The sequence below is a fragment of the Bos indicus genome, chromosome X (genome assembly GCF_029378745.1).
Source record: "Bos indicus isolate NIAB-ARS_2022 breed Sahiwal x Tharparkar chromosome X, NIAB-ARS_B.indTharparkar_mat_pri_1.0, whole genome shotgun sequence".
Taxonomy (NCBI): Eukaryota; Metazoa; Chordata; class Mammalia; order Artiodactyla; family Bovidae; genus Bos; species Bos indicus.
Genome location: NC_091789.1, coordinates 34,322,137 through 34,344,217, shown reverse-complemented (window position 1 = coordinate 34,344,217; position 22,081 = coordinate 34,322,137). Strand labels below are relative to the sequence as shown.

The window sequence follows — 22,081 nt, the reverse complement described above, 5'->3', positions numbered from 1 at the left end:
ATCATCTTTGGATTTTATTTGCTGTGCTTTCTTACTCTGTATTGCTGTTTAAATAAAGTTAAAGGGTGATCTCTCTCTGGAGGCTCCCTTGAAAGCTTTGGAAACCTACCTAGTCTGCAAAACAACTTCAAAAGGCTGCCAGCGAGCAAGAAGTCATGTGTGAGCAGCTACTGAGCCCAGAATCCCAGGTTTTTCCAAGGGAGCTTTCTTTACTTGGAAGTCCATTTTGAAAAAAAGGAAACACCAAATACTTAGGACAGAGCTGCTCAATACTCCCAGACCCAATGCTCCAATTTCTGTATAGCCCCTCTGGCTAGCCTGTAATGAAAGTTATGGATATTATCAACCCAGCCATAATTTTTTTTAAAAAGCCACAATTTAAAAAATCATCAATATAATGTCTGACCTCCAGGATAAAGGGGAAATAAAATGACAGTGATAATAACTTACTTATCAATACAAATTACACTAGAAACAAAAACACTGCCCCCTCGTTTCCAATTTGGCCTCTAGGGGGAGTTTTGCCCCCAGTGAGAACCACTAGCAGACTTCTGTTCTGCACCTGAATGCAGGACAGGCTTTACATGACTAAAGTTTATGCTGACTTTTGCATTAAAATTGCTCTGACTGTAGACCACCTCGGAGCAAGAAATGAAAAAGATGTGTTGAGATGCCCTCAAACAAACCACCCTGAACCAAAGACAATTGTTCACGCCCCAGCCATTTAGAGACCAGGTACAATCAATTCAATACTTGTTTATCCCACATGAAGACAAACGATGATCTGCAAAAGTAGGAGTTTATTTCATCTTATACATTTTTTTACAGATTTCTTTCAATGTGGACCATTTTTAAAGCCTTTATTGAATTTTTTTATAATATCGTTTCTGTTGTTTTCATGTTATGCTTTTTTGGCCATGAGGCATGTGGGATCTTAGCTCCCCGACCAGGGATTGAACCCACAGTCCCTGCACTGGGAGGTGAAGTCTTAACCACTGGACTGCTAGGAGAATCCCTTTATATATTTTTCTTGGAACAAGGGTTGCAAACTTTTTTCTGTGAAGGGCCAGAAACTATTTTAGGCTTTGTGGCAGCCACAGGCAATACGGAAATACAGGGGTGTGGCTGTATTCCAGCATGATTTTATTTACAAAAATGGGCTGCCACTCTGTCTTCAACTATTAAAGTATTAACAAATGAACTTTCTTCAGCCAAAGTAAATAATAATCATGCCCTTTTAAACTAAGATATAAGCCCACCATTCACAGCTTATACCTTGCAAAAACATACTATGACCAGCTGCAAAATTTGTGTGACACAGTTGAAAAGAGGAAGGGATTCTATGTTCAGACCAGTTTGGCTTTCAAATCCCAATTTTGTCACTCGATTAATAACAGTCATTCAGTCTTGGACAGACTGCAGTTCTCTGTATGTGGGGCATGATACTACCTACCTTCATGGAGTCATGATAAGGAATGTGTAAAATGCTGGAACAGTAGATGGCAAAGCAGAGGCACTCAAACACCAAGTCCCTTCCTCGTAGAAAGAGATGCTTTGAAGCCATTTCTCAAAGCGGTGCTAACACACTAGGCTGGATTTTCCATAAAACATACGCTATCTAATACTGCCTAACCATTCTGTACACACATTTGCTTTCTAAGATAATCCATCTAATCTTGACAAAGCTCTGGACAGCTTTAAATCAGGTTACTCTCCAAGCATGCCTACTTCCATTAAAAAAAGAAAATGCTTGACTCCTAGCCCAGGGATCCCTATGTGGAGATCTTGCCTGTTTAACTTCTATTCTGATTCAAAGATATAGAAATACACTAGAGGTATCAGAGTAGGTCCAACTATAGTTATTCCAAAGAGTACCCCCATCAATTGTAAGTGGCTTATTGTCCAAATAGACACCTGCAATACATGTGTTAGAGCCTCTCGATTTGTTTCAGGACTCAAGAGACATTGTTTTCATGACTCTTCTTTGGAAATTACAAAATGTTAAATCATATTTCATTTAGAAACTCACTCTTTGTGTCATTTTGATATTTACTATTCATTTTAAAGATCACAATACACTTACTTCCACTTCTTTAAATGTTTCAAAGACCTTTCGGCTACAAAAATACATAAATCTGAATCAGTGAAGAATGCATTTTGAATCATGTTTCCAGTGGTTAGTGATAGATCTGAGCTGATCCATTCAGCCTACTTCTTGGTCCCCTCATGACAAATGGCACATCTTCAAGACAGCTGACTGGCTCCAGTGGCATGTGCGGTGGCCATGGAACAGAGTAACTTTAGAAACACTTCATAACTTGAAATTGGTATGCTGAAGCAACTATTAGGAAAGCCAGTTACCATCAGGTTAACTTTTTTTTTAACATGAAAAGGCAACCTAGTAAAACACACATACATTTAAACAGATCATTAAATTCACCAATGGATTTTGTAACCACCAAATACCTGGCAGTAAACAAAGTTTTAAAATAGGAACAAGATCAAGTTCCCCATCCACCTGCCAATTCCCAAACTCATGCAGGAACCCAGCTGATCCATCTGCTCCATGACAGATCTGTATTTGGTTGAACTATTTTCCCCTGGGAGAAACTATTCCCCAAAAGTATATTTTCAATTTATAATTGAAAATGACCTTCTTACGCAAAAGTTAAAATGGTAATTGTTGAAGGTAAAAACCCATATGAAGAGCCACAGCTACATCAGTGATGAAGGTGCCAGTTCAGAACACTGAATTTCCCACGGATCTTCCCAGACAGGGCATCACTGACAAGGAATCCAATGGGAATTAGCACTAGAGGGGAAGGATCAGAAAGAAACTGAAGAGCAGATGTGCAATTTCTAGAAAAACAAAGAGGAGAGAAGGTTGGAGATGACAACCTGCCATTCGGCCCAATTCCTTTCAAGCATGTTCACTGGGAGGAGAAGCAAGAGCTGTGTTGGCACCGGGTCTTTAGGTATCCACTTCATGACAGAGGACGGGTCTGCCCATGTACACACGTGCACCCACAACACACACATGCTTCATTTCTCTGTATACTGCATAAATTCCTAACATTTCACTTCTTGTGCTGTACAGTATTTACCCATTTGATGACATTTTGCATCTCTCTGGTAGATCAGAGTTTCAAAATATGTGGAGAAGATGGATAATGGATGAAAATGGAAGCAATGCTACCATTTGAGATGAAATGAAATCCCAGGGTTGTCAACACTCTAATTCAAGCAGCAAGGGGGGGAAAGACAAAATAATGGATGGGTGTCTGGGGCTCCTGAAACAAAGTACCACAAACTGGATGCTTAAAACAGAAATTTCTTCCTGCACGGTTCTGAAGGCTACAAGTCTGCAATCAGGACATTGGCAGGACTGTGCCCTCCACCCTACCCCACCCCCGGAAGGCTCAAAGGCAGAGAGGAACCTTCTTTGTCCCCTCTAGCTTCTGCTGGGAGAAGGCAATGGCACCCCACTCCAGTACTCCTGCCTGGAAAATCCCATGGACGGAGGAACCTGGAAGGCTGCAGTCCGTGGGGTCGCTGAGGGTCAGACATGACTGAGTGACTTCACTTTCACTTTTCACTTTCATGCATTGGAGAGGGAAATGACAACCCACTCCAGTGTTCTTGCCTGGAGAATCTCAGGGACGGGGGAGCCTGGTGGGCTACCGTCTATGGGGTCGCACAAAGTCGGACACGACTGAAGTGACTTAGCAGCAGCAGCAGCTTCTGCTGGTTGCTGGTAATCTGGAGAATTGTTCTATATAATCAAGATTGCTGGGAGAAATATCAACAACCCCAGATACACCAATGATACCACTCTAATGGTAGAAAGTGAAGAGGAACTACAGAGCTTCTTGATGAGGGTGAAAAAAGGCAGTGAAAAAGCTGGTCTAAAATTCAACATTCAGAAAACTAATATCATGGCATCTGGTCCCATCATTTCATGGCAAATAGATGGGGAAACAATGGAAACAGTGACAGACTGTATTTTCTTGGGCTCTAAAACCACTGTGGATGGTGACTGCAGCCATGAAATTAAAAGATGCTTGCTCCTTGGAAAGAAAGCTATGATCAACCTAGACAGCATATTAAAAAGCAGAGATATCACTTTGCTAACAAAGGTACCTCTAATCAAAACTACAGGTTTTCCAGTAGCCATGTATGGATGTGACAGTTGGACCATTAAGAAGGCTGAGCACTGAAGAATTGATGCTTTTTTTTTTCTTTTTTTAATCTCTTTTTAAAAAATTAATTAATTTATTTTTTGGAGGCTAATTACTTTACAATATTGTGTTGGTTTTGCCATCCATTGACATGAATCTGCCACGGGTATACATGTGTTCCCCATCTTTTGAACTGTGGTGCTGGATAAAACTCTTGAGAGTCCCTTGGACTGCGAGGAGATCAAACCAATCAATCCTACAGGAAGTCAACCCTGAATATTCACTGGAAGGACTGATGCTAAAACTGAAGCTCCAATACTCTGGCTACTTGATGCGAAGAGCTGACTCTTTGGAAAGACCTTCATGCTGGGAAAGATTGAGGGCACGAGAAGAAGGGGGTGACAGAGGATGAGATGGTTGGATGGCATCATTGACTCAACAGACTTGAGTTTGAGCAAACTCCAGGAGATAGTGAAGGACAGGAAAGCCTGGTGTGTTGCAGTCCACGGGGTTGCAAAGAGTTGGACATGACTTAGCAACTGAACGACAACAACAAAAACAACTCCAGAGCACGGTGAGAAATTCTAAAAAAAATGGAGATAAGTCTTCAAGGAACTAGCAACTGAGGTGGGAAGATGAATAAATATAAGACAAGTTAAACAGCAATAAAGAAAATGAATAGGTATAAGTTAAATACACAAAGCAAACTGCTTTCCATTTACTGATTATCTGCTATGTGCCAGGCACTGTTCTAAGCACAGATGAACTCCTTCAATACTGCCAACAACCTCATAAGCCAACTACTAATATTCCTTCATATGAAAACACCCAACCCTGAGAATAGGAAGGTTAAATGTGTCCACTAAAAACGTTTGCAGTTGGAAATCAAACCCAGGCAGCCTGGTCCTCGTCCCCACTATACCCACTAACAGATGTCTGTTGCTCTAAATTCTCTAATTGATGATCAAATTAAAAAATGAAAATGTTATGCCTCCTGCTTACACAGCTGAATAAAAAATTTTTTTTTGGAATCCCATTTCTATGTAATAAAATTTGATGCTCACAAAAAAGAACATTAGCCTTCATTTTAAGCATGATTAACCAAACAGCAACTCCTCCCCCCCCACACAAATCCATGTCTGTGAGACCCTGAGGCAGTATATTCCCTCTTGTTTAACTGCAGTAGTACTCTGTATCATGAAAGAGTCTTTTCAAAGTATATTTAAAAAGAAGGACAAAGTTTAATGAGGGTTCAAAATGTCTATCAGAGCACATGTAGCTAGATGAGTTATTCTACGAAGTTGTCCCTTTGGATGGTATGCACTTATTCCAGCAACACAGTCACTATGAAAAATATTCTTCCAATTCTTTTGAAATTGCTTTTAGAGCTTAAAGCTATATAAGACACCATCTCATGAATTTTTACTATATCTCAGTTTTTAAACAAAAAACAATGCTTCCCGCAGCATGAGTGCCCATTCTCTTTAATAGAGGAGGCGCAAAATGATTTTATCCTGAAGCCAAATGCCAAGTCCTTACTCACAGGATATTTTGTAAAAGTTGTCATGGTCTCTGAAGGCAATTCCAAAGAAGAGTTCCAAAAATGGGTTGGATAATTTTGATTTGTAGCTACCTGTCCCTTCTCTCAAGGGCTAGAAGAAAAAGCAGCAAGTGGGGTTTCCCAATGTTGCCTAGGGTCTCCCAATTGTTAAAAATGCTGGGCTTCGTACTCCTTAATTAGTCCTAATTTATCAATACAAGGGCAGGTTGACCCTGAAAGTTAACAGAGATCAGCAGCAGGACTAGTAGCCTGGGCAACAGGCCCTTTGCCATAGTAGTTAAAGGAGTGTCTAAAAGGAATCTACAAAGACTGGCTTCATTAAAAAGCCTTGGAATTTCAGGAGAGACCTGCAGTTGTATATTATCATATGTGAAACAGATCACCAGTCCAGGTTCGATGCATGAAACAGGGTGCTCGGGGCTGGTGCACGGGGATGACCCAGAGGGACGGGATGGGGAGGGAGGTGGAACGGGGGCTCAGGATGGGGAACACATGTACACCCGTGGCAGATTTATGTCAATGTACGGCAAAACCACTACAATACTGTAATTAGCCTCCAATTAAAATAAATAAATTAAAAAGAGAGAGAGAGAGAACTGCGGTGACTCAAAACATGGACAATGGTATCTTCCTACTAGGGGCAGTTACCTATTATTCCAGCCACAAATACAAGCGGCTATCCATCCCTGCTCTAAACACACACACACACACACACACACACACACACACACACACACTCTTCAAGAACTTGGCACTATTAGCAGGTAGAAAGCTTTGATAGATATAGAAGAAATAATCTAAGAAAAATGGCAGAAATAAGTCAAGGAGATGAAGAGGAACCAAAAGCAGTGTCAATAAAATGGTAAAGAAAGAAGGTAAAGAAATTCCAGTACGCTAAAAATGACATGTATGAATCTGACACAGAATTGCCATGGCTTTTGAAGGAGCAATACAGTCGGCCCTCCATACCTATGGATGCATAACCCACAGATATGGAGTGCTGATTATGCGACTTGAGTATCCACGGATTCTGACATTTACAATGGGTCCTGGAACCAAACCCCTGTGAATACTGAGGAATGATTGCATATGCTGCTGTACAGAAAAAAAAAAAAGAATTCCCAAGCTCCAGTTGGAAATTCCACTGTCAACACAAAGGAGAAAAAGCTGGGTACTGATAGTTGATAAAAGTATGAATGTGATGATATGCAGTCAACAGGGCTATTCTCGAGGTATACTATCTTCCTGAAGATTACATCTGAGACATAGCTTCTACAAACATAATTCAGCATCTAATAATGATTTAAAAAAAATCTCAGCAAACTAGGGATAGATAAGGTAACCTATGGAAAATCTATAATTAACTCTACTTAACGGTGAAAGATGCAATGTTTTCCCACTACGTGTGGGAACAAGGCAGGGTTAGTTGCTCTTATTGCTTGCATTCAATGTATTTTAGAGATCCTAGCAACTTTAATAAGACAAGAGAAAGAAATAAAAGATATAAAACACTAGAAGGAAGAATTGAAATTGTGTTTGCAGACAACATGATCATTCATATAAAAAATCCTAAGAACACTACAGGAAAACTACTAGAACTAGTAAATTTACTAGAAAGTATGCTGGAAAATCTCATGGATGGAGGAGCCTGGTGGGCTGCAGTCCATGGGGTCGCTGAGAGTCTGACATGACTGAGCGACTTCACTTTCACTTTTCACTTTCATGCATCGGAGGAAGAAATGGCAACCCACTCCAATGTTCTTGCCTGGAAAATCCCAGGGACGGGGGAGCCTGGTGGGCTGCCGTCTATGGGGTCGTACAGGGTCAGACATGACTGAAGCGACTTAGCAGCAGCAGCAGCATGCATGCATGATATGTCTGCATGATATACATTATAAACATTAAAAATTATATTTGTATCACTGAAAAGTGAAAGTGCTAGTCACTCAGTCATGTCCAACTCTTTGCGACCCCATGGACTATAGCCCGCCAGGCTCCTCTGTCCATGGAATTCTCCAGGCAAGAATACTGGAGTGGGTAGCCATTCCCTTCTCCAGGGCATCTTCCCAATCCAGGGATTGAACCCAGGTCTCCACACTGCAGACAGATTCTTTTTCATCTGAGCCACCAAGGAAGCCCCATTTGTATCATTAGCAATGAACAAATGAACACTGAAGTATAAAAATATCATCTGCATAAATAAAAATGAAATATTTAGGGATATATTTAACAAAATGTGCACAAGATCCATACACTGAAAACTATAAAGCACTGCTGAGAGAAATTAAAGGCCTAAATACATGGACAAACATATCATGCTCACAGATGGGAAGACTCAATATTGTTATGTCATCAATATTGATCCATAGATTCAACACAATCTCTATCAATTCCCAATAGGCTTTGTCATAGAACCAACAAGATGATTCTGAAATTTATATTAAAAAGCAAAGGACCAAGAATGGCCAAAATAATCTTGAGGGGTGGGAAATTAAAAAAGAACAAACTTGGAGTACTTCCACTACCCAATTTCCAGACTTGCAATACTTCAGTAATTAAGACTGTGTAGTTCTGGCCTAATATTAGACATAAAGATGAACGGAGCAGTCCAGAATTAGATCCATCTTTTGGAGGTCCTAGGAATGGTCAATGGTCTAGTCTTTTACACAAATGATACTGGAACAATTTGACATTCATATGGAAATAAGTGAATCTTGACCCTTACTTGAAACAACATATAAAATTAACTTGAAATGAAGCACATAAGTATTAGTTTTATACTGTTGCATACAAACTTAGTAGCTGTAAACAACACGTTAATTTTCTCACTGTTTGTATGGGTGGTGGGTCAGAAGTCCAGGCATGTCTTAACTTCATCCTCTGCTCAGAAGTCTCAGAAGGCTGCATACTCAAGGGAAGCAATTACGCAGGGTACAAACATGGAGGGGCAGCAGTCGGGGGACCACCTTTGAGTCAACCTACCAAAACAGGTCTAAACAAAGAGCTAAAACCGCAAAAGTCTAGAGGGAGACACGGGGAAATGTTTTTTAGAGAACACAAAAAGCATAAACCATAAAAGAAAAAACCCAATAACTGGACTTCATCAAAATTAAAAATCTTTGCTCTTTCAAAGGCACAGCTAAGAAAATGGAACAGTAAACCACAGTCCAGGAGAAAATACTTGCAAATTACCTAATTAAGGCCTTGTATCCAAAATACATAAAGAACTAATGGACAATCCAATAAGAAACACGCAAAAGATCTGAGCAGACACCTCATCAAAGAAGATATATGAATGGTCAAAAAGCACATGAAGACATACTCACCATCATTAGTCAATAGGAATATGCAAAATAAAACCTCAATGAGCTATTATTACACACCCACTGGAATGGCTGCAATTTAACAGGACAGACGATAACAAATGTTAGTGAAAATGTGACAAGCAGAACTCTCATACTTGACTCTGCCACTGGGATGGGAATGCAAAATGGCACAGACACTTGGGAGAACAGGGTGACAGTTTCCTATAAAGTACAAGAAAGTATCCTAAGCATATGGCCCAGCAATGCCACATTTAAGTGTTTGCACAAGACAAATGAAAACATGAATCCACACAAAGACTTGTAAGCAAATGCTCATGGCAACTTTACATTCATAATTGACAAAAACGCTGAATTAACTCACACGTTCATGAACTAGTGAACAGACATATTGTTAAAGCCATACTATGGAATATACTTGGCAAAAGAAAGTCAAAACTGCTGATACACAATGAATGACAAAACGTGGATGAATATAAAAAACTTTACATTAAATGAAAGAAGCCAGCCACACAGTGCTATCTATATAAACCCACCCTCAACACACTTAAAAGAACTACTAGTATTCAGACCACATTCTCTGACCATCATGCAGCTACCTTAGTCACTTCTAAAAATTTACCTAGAAAAGGTATTTGTAAATTAAAACACAAACTTCTAAACAACTCACAGGTGAATGAAATAATCACAATGGAAATCAGAATATATTAGAACTAAATAATAGCAAAAAGACTGTTTTGAAAAATCCAAGCAGCAAAATAAATCCAAAGAAAGAAGAAAGGAGAAAATGTAGAGGAGAGAGATTTCCAGGGTATATTTTAAGTGAAGAAAGCAAGGGGCCAAAGAGTGTATGTAGTATGCTTTTTTGGTGTAAGAAAAGGGAGGAAATGCAATGAGTGTGAGTGTGTCTGTGTGTATGTATACGCATGCACACCAGCTCAAATTTGCAAAAGAAACATAGAAGAATGAACTAAAAACTAATAACATTGATTACAGTGGCTAGGAGAAACAGCATGCCTGGCAGGAGACATGAGTTAAAGGAAAGCTTTTCAGAATATACCTTGATATAAATTTGACTTTCAGATTATGCAGTTTCATTAAAGTTAATCAGAAAGAAGCTTGAGAATATAATTATGCTCATTCTTTTCTACACAGTGACAAACCTCATAGTCTGCATAACCACAACCAACAAACCTTTGGTAAGACTCATCAAGAAAAAAAGGAGAAGGCACAAGTAAACAAAATGAAGATTTAAGAATGAAAAGACAGACGTTACTACAGACATGGCAGCTAGTAAGTGGTAGTTTAAAACATTTCCACACCAAAGCACCAGGCATGGCTGGCTCTGGGGCAAGTTCTACTAAATATTCAAGGAAAAAACAACTCCAATTTTATACACTTTTCCAGAGACCAGAAAAGGGAATGCTCTCATTCACTTTATAAAGCTAGCAAAAAGGCACTAAACTAGGCAAAGACAGTAAAGCAAAATTAAAGCACAATCTCACTCACAAATACAGATGTAAAAATCCTGAAGAAAACATTACCAAACCAACCCAGCAATAAGAAATAATATCCATGCCAGCCATGCAAACCTGGTTAATGCTACCAAGTTATATGAGAAAATCCCTTAAGACAGACCATCACATCAACCTGTTTAAAGGGTTGGGGACAAATCATAAAGGCAGAAACGGGGGTTGATAAAACTCAACATCCATTTGCACCAAACAACCCCTCCCCCCACCCCCGAAAAAAAGGGCACTAGAAATGTGCCTACGCAAATCCTAAAGTCAACAAAACACTTTGTGGTGAAATTCAGAAAACATCGTGCCTTCTCCACTACAGATCCTGGGCCCCACCTCAAACCTATTGAATCAGAATCTCCAGGTTGGCTGCCAGGGAACGTGGAGTTTGGGAACCACCCTCCAGTGATTCTGGAGCACAGGCTCCTCGGAGTCCCAGCGCAGCTGCCAGCATCCTTGTCACCTGCCTGTGAGAGGAAGCCCGTCCCTGTCCCCCGGAGTCAGAATCTGCACTTCAGCCCCAAGGCCGCTGGTTTTCGGTGCTAGAGAAGCCGGGGACAGCTGCTCTGGAGCTGAGTGGCCCGCCAGAATCTCCCAGAAGACTTTTTAAAAATGAGGAGGTCTGATCTCTATCACCCCTCACCACCATCCCCATCAAATAAATCTGAATGTCTGGGTGGGGCCAGGGCATCAGGTCCTTAAGGCTCTCCAGGTGATTCTAATGAGCAGCCAGGGGGACAAACCATGGGGTGGCAGGCCCACAGCAAAAGGGAGCATCCATCTGGGGGCTCAGCTGAGCCAGAGGAGAGGCGTCCCTTGAGTCCTTTGAAGATGTCCCCAAGAAAGAAGCTTGCATTCCTCACCTCTGCCAACCACAACTTCTCAGTATAGCTTACCAAGCTGAGGCCCAGAGAGGAAGTCTCGGTAAAGAAGTGGGGATGTTGTGAGGATCCAAATGAGATCGGAAGAGCACACCAGGCAGAGGGCTCCGCACTGAGTACAGTGACGGTCAATGCAACTTACTACCCAGGCAGCGGAGGCTCCAACTGCTCTTCCGGCCTCGAGAGCAAATCTGATGACATCATCAGCAAATCAAGGCCAAAATGTATCTCTCAAAGCTGCGCTGTCCAAAGCTGGAGCCACTGGCAAGCAGAGCTTGAAACATGGCTAGTCCAAACTGAGGCCTGCTGCAGATGTAAAATACATGCTGGATTTCGACAACCTTCATGCAAATAAGATGAGGGGAGCATCTCACTGTCATACTGATTACATGTTGAAATAATATTTTGGACATATTGGGCTGAATAACATACATTGTAAAATTGACTTCATCTGTCTTTTTTTGATGTGGCTACTAGGAAAACGGATGACACATGTGGCTTGAGTTATTTTTCAAATGAACAGCATGGTCAGTCCCAAAGGATCAGGAAGCAAGCTGGGATGTGAACTGCCACTCAGACCACACTTCTCGAACTGTCATTTACATACAGATCAGCTGGGGGTCTTCTTCACCTGCAGATTCTGGTTGTGCAGGTCTGGGGGTGCCTAAGAGTTTGCATGTCTCCTAAGTTCCCAGGGGCAGGGGCATCAGAACAATTTTATCAACAAGGAAAAACTGTTTTGTGGAGCAGGCCTGATGAGAGGCTCTGGAGAAAGGATCACATCACTTCAGAGTTGATAATAGCGAAGAAAGGAAATGGCCAGCAGGGTCACACTCAGCCTCAACTTGAAAAAATCAGTTGTTAGGCCTCACAGCAAGGGCTACAGAGAGGTGAGGGCCAGCTCCGACTGCCCTCCATCTGGGAATCCCACTCGCTCCGACAGACCCAGCAGCACTGCCTTGTGCAAGGCAACTCAGGACCGGGAAGCTCAAAATGGAACTCCAACTTGGGGCTCTTCTATCCTTCCTGCCACAGTGACAAGGACCACAGCCTCCTGGGTGCACTGAAACTAAGTGCAAATCTTTCTTCTTTCTTCTCGTGGTGATGCATGGATGGTACTGACCCATCTCGGCCAGGGGCACTTCTGCACAGTAGGGACATTTCCTCTTCCAGTCAAACAGCTGGCTGATTCCAGGCCTGCTGGAATGAACCCTGACAGCTCTGTCCCCACCTAAGTCATCCCAGGGCCACAAGGAACTTGAGGGTCATACAAGGGCATTGCAAGCCCCACCGGCTGATGCTAAGAATCCCCTTTATGACCCACCCCACCCGCTGAAGGTGAAAGTAGGACAGCCCGAGGGTTAGCCCATTGCACTGGGAGAGGCTCTGGGAAGCACACAGTGGCCTCCTTCTCACAAAACGCCCAAGGACAAGATAGCAACATGTAACAGTTATCACAAGCTGAAGAAAGGCATCCTGTGCAGCCAAGGTCTGAAGGCAGGGAACAAGAGCTGAATGAGTTACTTTTATTTTTACTTTCAATTATTACCCTTCAACTTCCCTTACTCCTCCCTACCCGCCCCCACCCCCCCCAACACGTCAACGAGCAAAGCAAAAAAACAAACCTAAACTCAAACTGCCAGTGACAACAGTCCCCAAAGAAATGGGTGGGCAAACAACCCATGGGACCTCTCCCCCAACAGGACTCAGAGCTTTCTTATTCATTGGCTAATTGACCATGGAAAGAAAGACTAAGCAGGAGCTCCCTTTCATCTAGTACCAGGATCTTTAGACCAACAACAGAATTTGCTGAAATGAACACACCCCAACAATTCTAAGCTATGCACCCTTGTCCAGTTCAAGTCAAAGAACGTTCACTAAACATCTCCTCCGTGCATGGGGCATGTTAGGGTTCTCTTGCCCAGAAAACTGTCTCCAACCTCAGCTTATGGAGTCATCTCAAGATACTGAGAAACATTCAAAGAGCATTTGGCCCCCATCCTGTTGGAAGGGAAGGTGCGGTGGACCTGGAGAGCAATGAGTCCCTGGATTGCTTCCAACCCGAGCCCTAGGAGTGGAGGAACTCGGCAGGGCATCAAGCTGCATTGAGAAGCTGAGGTAAGGTGTTGATTTGAAAAATGAAAGCCTTCCATTCTGAGACAGAAGAGGCAGGCAATATTCCCTGGTGCAGAGATGACCTCACTATTGCCCTGGGATTGTTGGTGACACAGCACTATGATTTTAGGAATCAACAAAATGGAAGCTCACACGGTGTACCAGTGGCTTCAGGTCCATCTGAGAGACTCAACAAAACACGTGCATGTTTCAGTGCTGACAGAAGTGGGCTTGGGCAAAGAGATCACACCCCCAGCGAGGATGCGCCAAGAACCAGAAGGATGCTGCCCTCTCACACCAGTTCTCCCAATAGCGATGGCTTACATAACACATGGATGCCATAATAATAATGCCCTACAGTCAGCAAAGGATGCTGATGCACACTGGCTCCCCTGAAGAGCTCTGGGACCTTGGAGGTACAGGCTGCCTTAGGTCTATCTTACAAAGATGAGCCAACAGCAGCGAGGAGAAAAGACTTGTCCAGTGTTACAGGGCTAAGAAGGGGCTTTTAACCATCTCCCACAGACACAAGGCTCCTTTACTCTTCCTTGCTCCTTGGGTAGAAACAGAAAGCACTAGTACATGATGCCAATTTTCTAAAGAGATGCCTGCCACATTCTTAAAAAGGATGCCACCCTCCTGGTGGTCCTGTGGATAAATCCACCGTAAACATTTAATAAAAAAACTATCCTCTGACTACAGGATGGCAACTGGATCTCACCTGACTAATGCCAACTGGGTCTCCTGGTCCTCTCTGGCTCTCAAAGCAGAGGAATGGAAAGAAAACCTCTCTTATTCTATTCTTGTCTATAGCCACAAACAAAATATGGGCTCAAGTAATTTCTGAGTCCAAATAGTAAACAGAACTTAGGTGGGCAAGAACTGTGTGTGCTGCTGACGATGTCATCTTAAACTTAATGCTGGGGTCAACAATGAAATGCAGAAAAATGTCTAGAAAACCATGCTCATCAGATTTCCAAACATTTCATGAGACATGGCTAATATTTTTCTTCTTTAAAAGAAAGGAGTCCCACGTAGCTCAAGCCAGTAACAGTTAACATTTCTTGAGTGCCTACTATGTGTAAGATGCTATTATAAGCATCTCATATACCTTATCCTGCAGGCCTGCCAACAACCCTGGGAGGAAGGGACTACTGTTACTATCTTTCATTTTACAGATAAGGAAGCTGAGGCACAGAGGTAAGGAGCTCACTTGACGTTACAAAGCCAATAGTACAGCCAGGACCCAAATCCTGAGTCAACACCTTAAAGGCGAACAACAGGGGCTGTCCCCTATCTGCCAAAAAGGAATAATGAACCGAGAAACTAGAAAATAAAGAAAGCAGAACTTCAAAGAGGTCAGAAACAGGGAAGGGCAATTACTAGCTAGTAATGAAAACAACCTCTTATTCTTTTATAAAGTTGAAAAAACTTTAGAAATAACGAGAAACTCTGGCCTTTTGAAATCCTTGGCCACCACTTCAGATTGTCACAGAAGCCTTGAAGAGGCTCCGCTTTCTCCTTATTTTGCAGTCCTCAATAAGACCGAGAACCCCATGTTCTTTCAGTGGTTTTTAAAGTAACTACATTTTGTTAATCCTTTCATTTAGGAACAAAGAATATTGGCATATTTTTTTGGTAACTTTAATGATTTTTTGGAACCTGTAAAAATGAAAACATTTACTTTGACGCCACTGAACATACAGAAAAGGAAAGAACTGAGAGGGTACTAAGCAGATGAACTTTAAGTTACCATTTTATTGGCACTCTTCTTCTGAGGAAGTTGGGTGTCTCTTGACTCTAGAGCTAATTTCAAAATGAACTAGTTTCTTAACTAAGCACAACACAAGGATTGAGGTCTCCTTCCCAAGGTAGGTTCCCAGTACAAACCAGCATGCAGGAAGAGATAGCTGTGTCAGGTAGCTCCCAACCAGCAGACACTGGCATAGGGTTAACACCCAACCCTTACCTCAGTCAGTAGGGCCTTTCGTAGCAGGAGTGAGGCAGCTACTGAGACAATGAAGGATGAGAAGCTCACTTCCCTGGGTGTTTGAAACCACTTACTATTTGCCTGGGGTGGGGCAGAGGGAATGCAAGTAAAAATGAGGCTGTGACAAACTTACCATCCGAGAGGCAATCGCTGGAGAAATGATGACCTCCCAAAGGATCTCCTGGATTCAGACAGATTTACTTTTGGATATGGTGATTTGCTTTAATGGAGCAGCAGCTGACCATCTAACACTAGCGATGCTAAGTAATACCCAACCCCCTCACAAGCATGCTGGCCTGCTAGATGGTCATCTTAGAGTTTCAGAGCTCTGTTCTTCCTCAGTGCTCATCTCTGTTGGAAAATATATCATTGTTTATTTTTTTTATTGTCTGCTTCCCCACACAGAAGCTCTAGAAGGCAGGGACCTTGTCAGTGGCGCTGTCTGTTATCTTCCTAGCACTCAGGACTCTACAGGCACTGCATGGGCATTCTGAGTTTAATGAATGAAACCAATGACAGCTTGATAATCAATACAACTTCTAACTTTAAGGTAAGGAGACCAATGGTTACTGGACTTACTAGACTCTAGTAAGTCATACTAGACTTGACCATGAATGCATGGTCAGCTAAGTCATCTCAGCCGTGTCCAACTCTGTGACCTCATGGACTCCTCTGTCCATGGAGTTCTCCAGGCAAGAATATTGGAGTGGGTCGCCACGCCCTCTTCCAGGGGATCTTCCTGACACAGGGACTGAACTTGCATCTCATGTCTCCTGTATTGGCAGTGGGTTCTATACCACTAGTGCCATCTGGGAAGCCCCAGACTTGACCATACTAGACTCTAAAAGCCTCCTCGAATGCTCTCCACTTTCAAGTACCTCGAGAAACTGTTACACACTGGCAGGATCTCTGGTTTGAACTTACTCCATGCTGTGGAATCTCTTGACGCTACGCTGGGTTTTGTGAAACAGTCAAAAAGTCATTCAGAGTCAAATCTAGTGAACAAGTGATCATGCCCAATATATATGTTGGGTGAAAAAGAAAATGTGTCTATAAAAGAAGCCTTAAGAGTCTGGTAAACAGGTTTTGAAGGCAATTCAAAAAAATGGTTTGAACTACAGCAAAGTTGCTGGCTCAGTCTCCATAGACTCTAGGGTGGATACTTTACAAAGAACAAAATTGAGCTGTGATAAAAGCCACCCAGGCTAGAGGGATGCTATGATGCCCCCAGAAACCTGACTTGTAATATAAACTTTGCCATTAATTTTGCCACGTTAGTTAACCTCTCTGGGCTTTAGCTTCCCCATCGAGCAAACAAGTGAAGTATACACACTTAAAGGTCCTAGTCAATTCTAATATACCCTGATTCCATTCTTGTGCTGGTCTACTATGTCTGTTTAATAACCAGTCCCAATCCACTTCGCTTCATACTTTGCATGCCTCTATAAAGCCCGTGATTTAGTTTTTGCAGCAAACTGATTTCATATTTGCTTAGGCAAAAACTAAAATTAGTTTTCACTTCCTGAGCGCAGCAAGACAGTTAAGGGAGGCCACTCGGCAAAAGGCGCTTGCAATCGTGCCTGTATATACTTCCGACTGCGTATCAGGGAACTAACCGTTTGCTCCTCAAATCTCCCGTCAACTGTTGCAAAAGCAGATAAAGCTCCCGTGTGTGACACAGAAACAGCAGTCGGGAGCGCCGATCAAGGCTTCGCGGACAGTGCCGGCCGGCGGCCCCTCCGCCGGACCCACGGGGGATGAGGCAGAGAGACATCCGCCCCGCCCGGAGGGTCAGGGCGAGGACCAGCCGCGGCGCGTCGCGGGGGAGGCAGGGCGGCTGCCCAGCCCGTTTGCCGCCCCGGGACGGGGAAGCAAAGTCCGGGCAGCGGCCGCGACGCCCCCACTCCCCCACCCTCCCGGCCAGCCTGCCCGATTCCTGTCCCGACCTTCGCCCGCTGCCAGCCCGGGACCTTGGGCAGGGAGAACGAGAGAAGCCGGAGGCACCTGCCTGCTGCTCCCCGGCCCCAGCCCTGGCTGGCCGGACAGCGAAGGCACTTGGGCTAACCGCCCCCCTCCACCCACTCCTGAGGATACTTCAAGGCCCCGTGGGACCTGCCGGCCCCAGGAGTCACAACTTCGTCCTCCCTGTCCCACCACCACGGCTTCCCGCAGTACCCGGCTCCGAGCCAGGCCAGCCGCGAGCGCGCACCCACCTCGGGGTCCAGGCGCCACCGCCGTTGCCAGGCTGCTCGGCTCCCGGGCCCTGCTCCGCCCCCTCCAGGCCCCGCCCCCTGCGGCCTCCCCGCCCTTGGCCACCGCCCGCCGCCCTCCTCCGCGAGCGGGTTGGTGGGCGTGCGTCACGTGCCAGGGGCGGGGCCGGCAGAGGGAGCCGGCTAAGCCCGAGGAGCAGCTCCTGTTCGACCAGGAGGCTGCTGGGAAACCCTCTTTGAGGGGCCCGGTGGGTGGAAGCAGCTGGGAGTTGTAGTTCTAAATACAGTACCGGGAATGGGCGGGACCAAGATGCTAGGGGCCACCCTGTTAGAAGTTGGGCTAGACTCCGAGCGGAGGCTGTTGGGTAGTGTAGTCCTAGAATTTTTCTCTGCGTCTCGCTGTTTTTCCCTAGTAAAGGGGAAATTCAGAGAGAAAACTTCTCTAGATAAAACTTCAGCGGGCGTCGCTAAACTGAGCTTTTTGGGGACTCAGGGTTGGCTGTGTGAAGCTGAGCTCCTATAAAGGAAAAATATTTCACTGACTGTGGTGTCCTTCATGCCACGCCAGCACCTTTCCAAGAACTCTCTAGAGACATAGTGAAAGGAAACATTTCAGGACAAAGTTCCCTCTACTTTTTTGAGGTTCAGGACAAGCGATCATTAATTCAGTAAAAAGAAAGGAAAAGAAAAAAAGACAACTTCAGGAAGAGAATTCAGTGTGTAACAAAAAAATAGTAAAAGAGTATTATTATTACTGCAATAGTCCTTGGGTTAAATTATAAGTATACTAAGCAGCTCAGGTAAGTGATGGTAAATAGGATTACTTTAACACGAACTTTTTGCCTCTTTCTTACTACTCCAGCATCAAAAACATGATACCATTGTGTGTGTGTGTGTGTAAATAAGCATATATCATTATATCAATATATACACACACACATATTAACCCTATTGAAGATTCAAGACTTCTCATCTGAATAACAAGGCCCTTCAAACCCTAACCCCACCTACTTATCAGCCACTTCTCCCAATGTGTCTCTTCCCTCTCCACTCCAACTTCTGGTCTAATCACAGCCAACTTCTTTCTCCTCTCTGAATGCACCGCTGTTCTTTCCTCCCTCCAGCCCCTTCCACTTGTCGTTCCTTTCTCCTGGATTGGCCATACTCCTAGAAAGGCAGCAGAATAGCACTTGCTCCAGGACAGGCAGAACTAGAAGCTCCTCCCAGGGCCCTTCTCACAGCACTGATGTTAGTTACTATTTGCCTACCAGTCTGCCCCATCAACTCCCCTCCCCCGACTATGAACTTCTTTGAAGCATGTTCATTTTTGTACCAGATATCAAAGGAAGCTCAGTAAAAGCTTCTTGACTGTATGCATTGCATGCCGCACAGGCTCCCTGGCAGGCCACCAAGTAACCAGATTCCCAAATCTGTGAGTCTTGGAGCAGAGAGAGAAGGACCCTGTGGTTGGGTGGAGTGAGAGCAGCAGCTGGGTGGGAGGCCTTGCCTGTTGTAAACACTACATCCTAGGATGAGGCTGAAGCCCTTTGCTCACTGGGGAGGGGGAGGTGGGAAGGAGGGGTCAGGGTACAGAGCAAAGACACTCCTTGTCCTAAGGAGGTGGTGACTGAAGATTTCGCCACCACCTCCAACCTTGGCCCAGCCCTGACCTAGCCTCAGCTGGAGAAGGAGGCAGCCCGATAGAGAAGGACAGTCTCTGGCCTGTGAAATGGAAGTGGGGACTCCTTCCTGCCTTCCCGCCTCATGGCCTTGGTGCAGGATCACTAGGGGAGAGAGGTGAAAGCACTTTGAAAATTGCCAAGTTGGAGCCCTGCAGAGGCGTTCCCACCGTGCCCTTGGTGAGCTGGCTGTATTCTTGACCAAGACCTGCCCTGCCTCAGGTTGGGGTGGCAACTCACAGGCCAAAGTATTGGGATGGCCAAAAAGTTTGTTCGAGTTTTTCTGTACGCTGGTATGGGAAACCCGAATGAATTTTTTGGTCAGTTCAAACGTGTGCGCGCGCACGTGTGTGTGTGTGTGTGTGTGTGTGTATATTGGGGGTTCTTCAGGCTTCCTTCTGTTTCACAGGGGCACACACCTCTAATCCAGGGCCCTGTGGAGAGGGAGGGGCAGACGTAGACTTGACAGAGGCTGCTGCATTGGAACCTTTCTAGGTGGAGCAAAACATCCCATCCTTACCAAAGGCTGCCTGCTTTTGCTAAGACACAGAGCTGCCTATGCCCTGGGGCTCCATCCTGTTCTCCCAAGTTGGGAGAAGTAAAGCAGGAAGGACCAGGAGGGGCCCACACCCTTGGCCTGACTAGGTGTGCCCCTCCCCACCTCCAGCCTCCTAGGGAGAAGCAGTCCTGAGAGAGGAAATGGCCTGTTTCCTACCTCTCTCCCTCAGCACAGTCATCCCCAGGTCCCTGATGCTGGTGCTCTGACCCCCTCCAGTCCCCACCCTGCCTCGGCCTGATGCACGCTGGGGACTGTGACCACCTTATTCTGCCAGGCTCCCTATATTGGGCCTGAAGTGGTGGAAGGTGGAGGAAAGGGAAAGACATCCTTATAAAAGAGAAAGCTCAAGATGGAAGTGGTTAGAAATGAATACTTTTCAGTGTAGCTGCAGGGCCCTGGGCTCTGGCAGAGAGTGCCTGGAGTCTGGAAATTTGGATCCCAGTCCCAGAAATTTTATAGACAAGCTGTTAGCCTTGGCAATGTCACCTCACCTCTCTGATTGTTAGCTGCTTCCTCTGAAAAAGGGAGTTGAAGGCCATTTCCCAGGATTGCTGTGTTCTAGTTCATCAAAGACAGAGGGGAAGGTGCTATACAGTGTTGAGGCAGCAGCATGCCCAAGCTGCCAGGTGGCTGCTGGCAAGAGGCAGGAGAGGGAAAATGCAGGCCCCTGGGCATCGGCATGAAGGCCCCTGGGCTCATTCTAGCTCTTCCATTTGTTGAGTGTGTGACTTTGGGCAAGTTCATCTCTCTAAACCTGGATTTCCTCATCTGTGAAATGGGGATATTAGTGTCTACTTCATAAGCTTATTGAGCAGTATAAACACATGAGTGCCTAGGACTAACTTCTGCTTCTAAAAGAACCACGAGGTCCTTCTGTCTCCTCTTCCCCACGCCTACCCTTTATTTAAAAAGTAGCCTCAGGAAAATGGTACAGGCACTTTGGAAAAGTTTGGCAGTGATTTATAAAGTTAAATGTACACACAACCAAGCAATATCACTCCTGTATTTATCCAAGACACATGGAATCTTATGTTCCTAAAAAGACTTGTATTCAAATATTCATAGTAGCCTTTAAAAATAATAGTCCAGAGGTAAACATCTCAGATTCCCATCAACTGATGCATGACTAAGCAAAGATAGGTCCACACAATGCAATACTACTCAGTAACAAAAAGGAAGAACCACTGAAACATCAATAGAAATGAATCTCAAAAATGTTATGCTAAGTAGAATAAATAATACACAAAATGTTATATACTGTATGATTCCATGTATATTACATTTAGGGAAAGGCAAAACTATACTAACAGAAAGTAGATTTGTGGGGCCAGAGGTATGGGAAGGGGATTGACTGTGAAAGGGCAAAGAAGGGAGTCTTGGGCGGTGGGGGGTGGACATGTTTTATGCTTTGACCGAGATGGTGATTACATGATCGTATACAAATGCCTGAAACTCATTAAACTCTAAACATGAACTAGGTGAATTTCATCGTAGAGAAATTGTACTTCAGTAAAGTTGAAGTTTAAGGAGAGGGAGGAAGTAGCCTCAGTTAAGGTTCCTGAGGCTGTCCACAACTGTTCATCTGTTTTTGTTTGGTTGGTTGGCTGGTTGTTTTCAAAAGGCCCAAGGCCTTGAAGGGGAAAGGGTGGTGAAGCTTGCCCTACACATACCAAGGGTGAGCTGTAAGGCAAAAGCTTGGGTTGGGCTAGGGAACAGCCATCACCAGGAGAGGATGATGGCCCAGCTCTGCAGGGGTGGGATGGGGAGTGCTTACCTGGATGGAAGAAGCCGCAGAGTTGAGCCTAGAGAAATAGACATGATGTTCGTGGGCTCAGGGACAGGAAGTTGTCAGTGCTTTCTTTCTTAGCAGTGAGAATTTACCAGTGAGCTGGGGTACACATGGAAGGACTCCAGGGTACCGTGGGGTCCACCGGACCCTGTGTTCATCTGTAGACCAGGGTGCTAGTGCTGCTGTCTCCTTTCCAGTTTCCCGCCTAACTTAGTGCTGAGCTGGGGCCTCCTTAGAGAAGCCCCGCTGGTCCACAGTGTCTATTTTCCCAGGTGC

At 44.4% G+C, this 22,081-nt stretch overlaps 1 protein-coding gene across 6 annotated transcripts in view; it reads right to left on the bottom strand.

Moving 5' to 3' along the window:
• The window catches only part of MTM1 (myotubularin 1), a 96,372-nt gene extending 74,562 nt beyond the window's left edge, over positions 1-21,810 (bottom strand). For 3 of the 6 annotated variants that reach the window (XM_070784882.1, XM_070784883.1, XM_070784884.1), the window contains exon 1: positions 21,791-21,810. The gene's annotated coding sequence lies outside the window, so the exon portion shown is untranslated. Of the gene's footprint in view, positions 1-17,781; positions 17,840-21,790 lie in introns of those variants that run through there. The other 3 variants (XM_019956221.2, XM_070784885.1, XM_070784886.1) reach the window with 2 other exon arrangements.
• Positions 21,811-22,081: the final 271 nt, after the last annotated feature.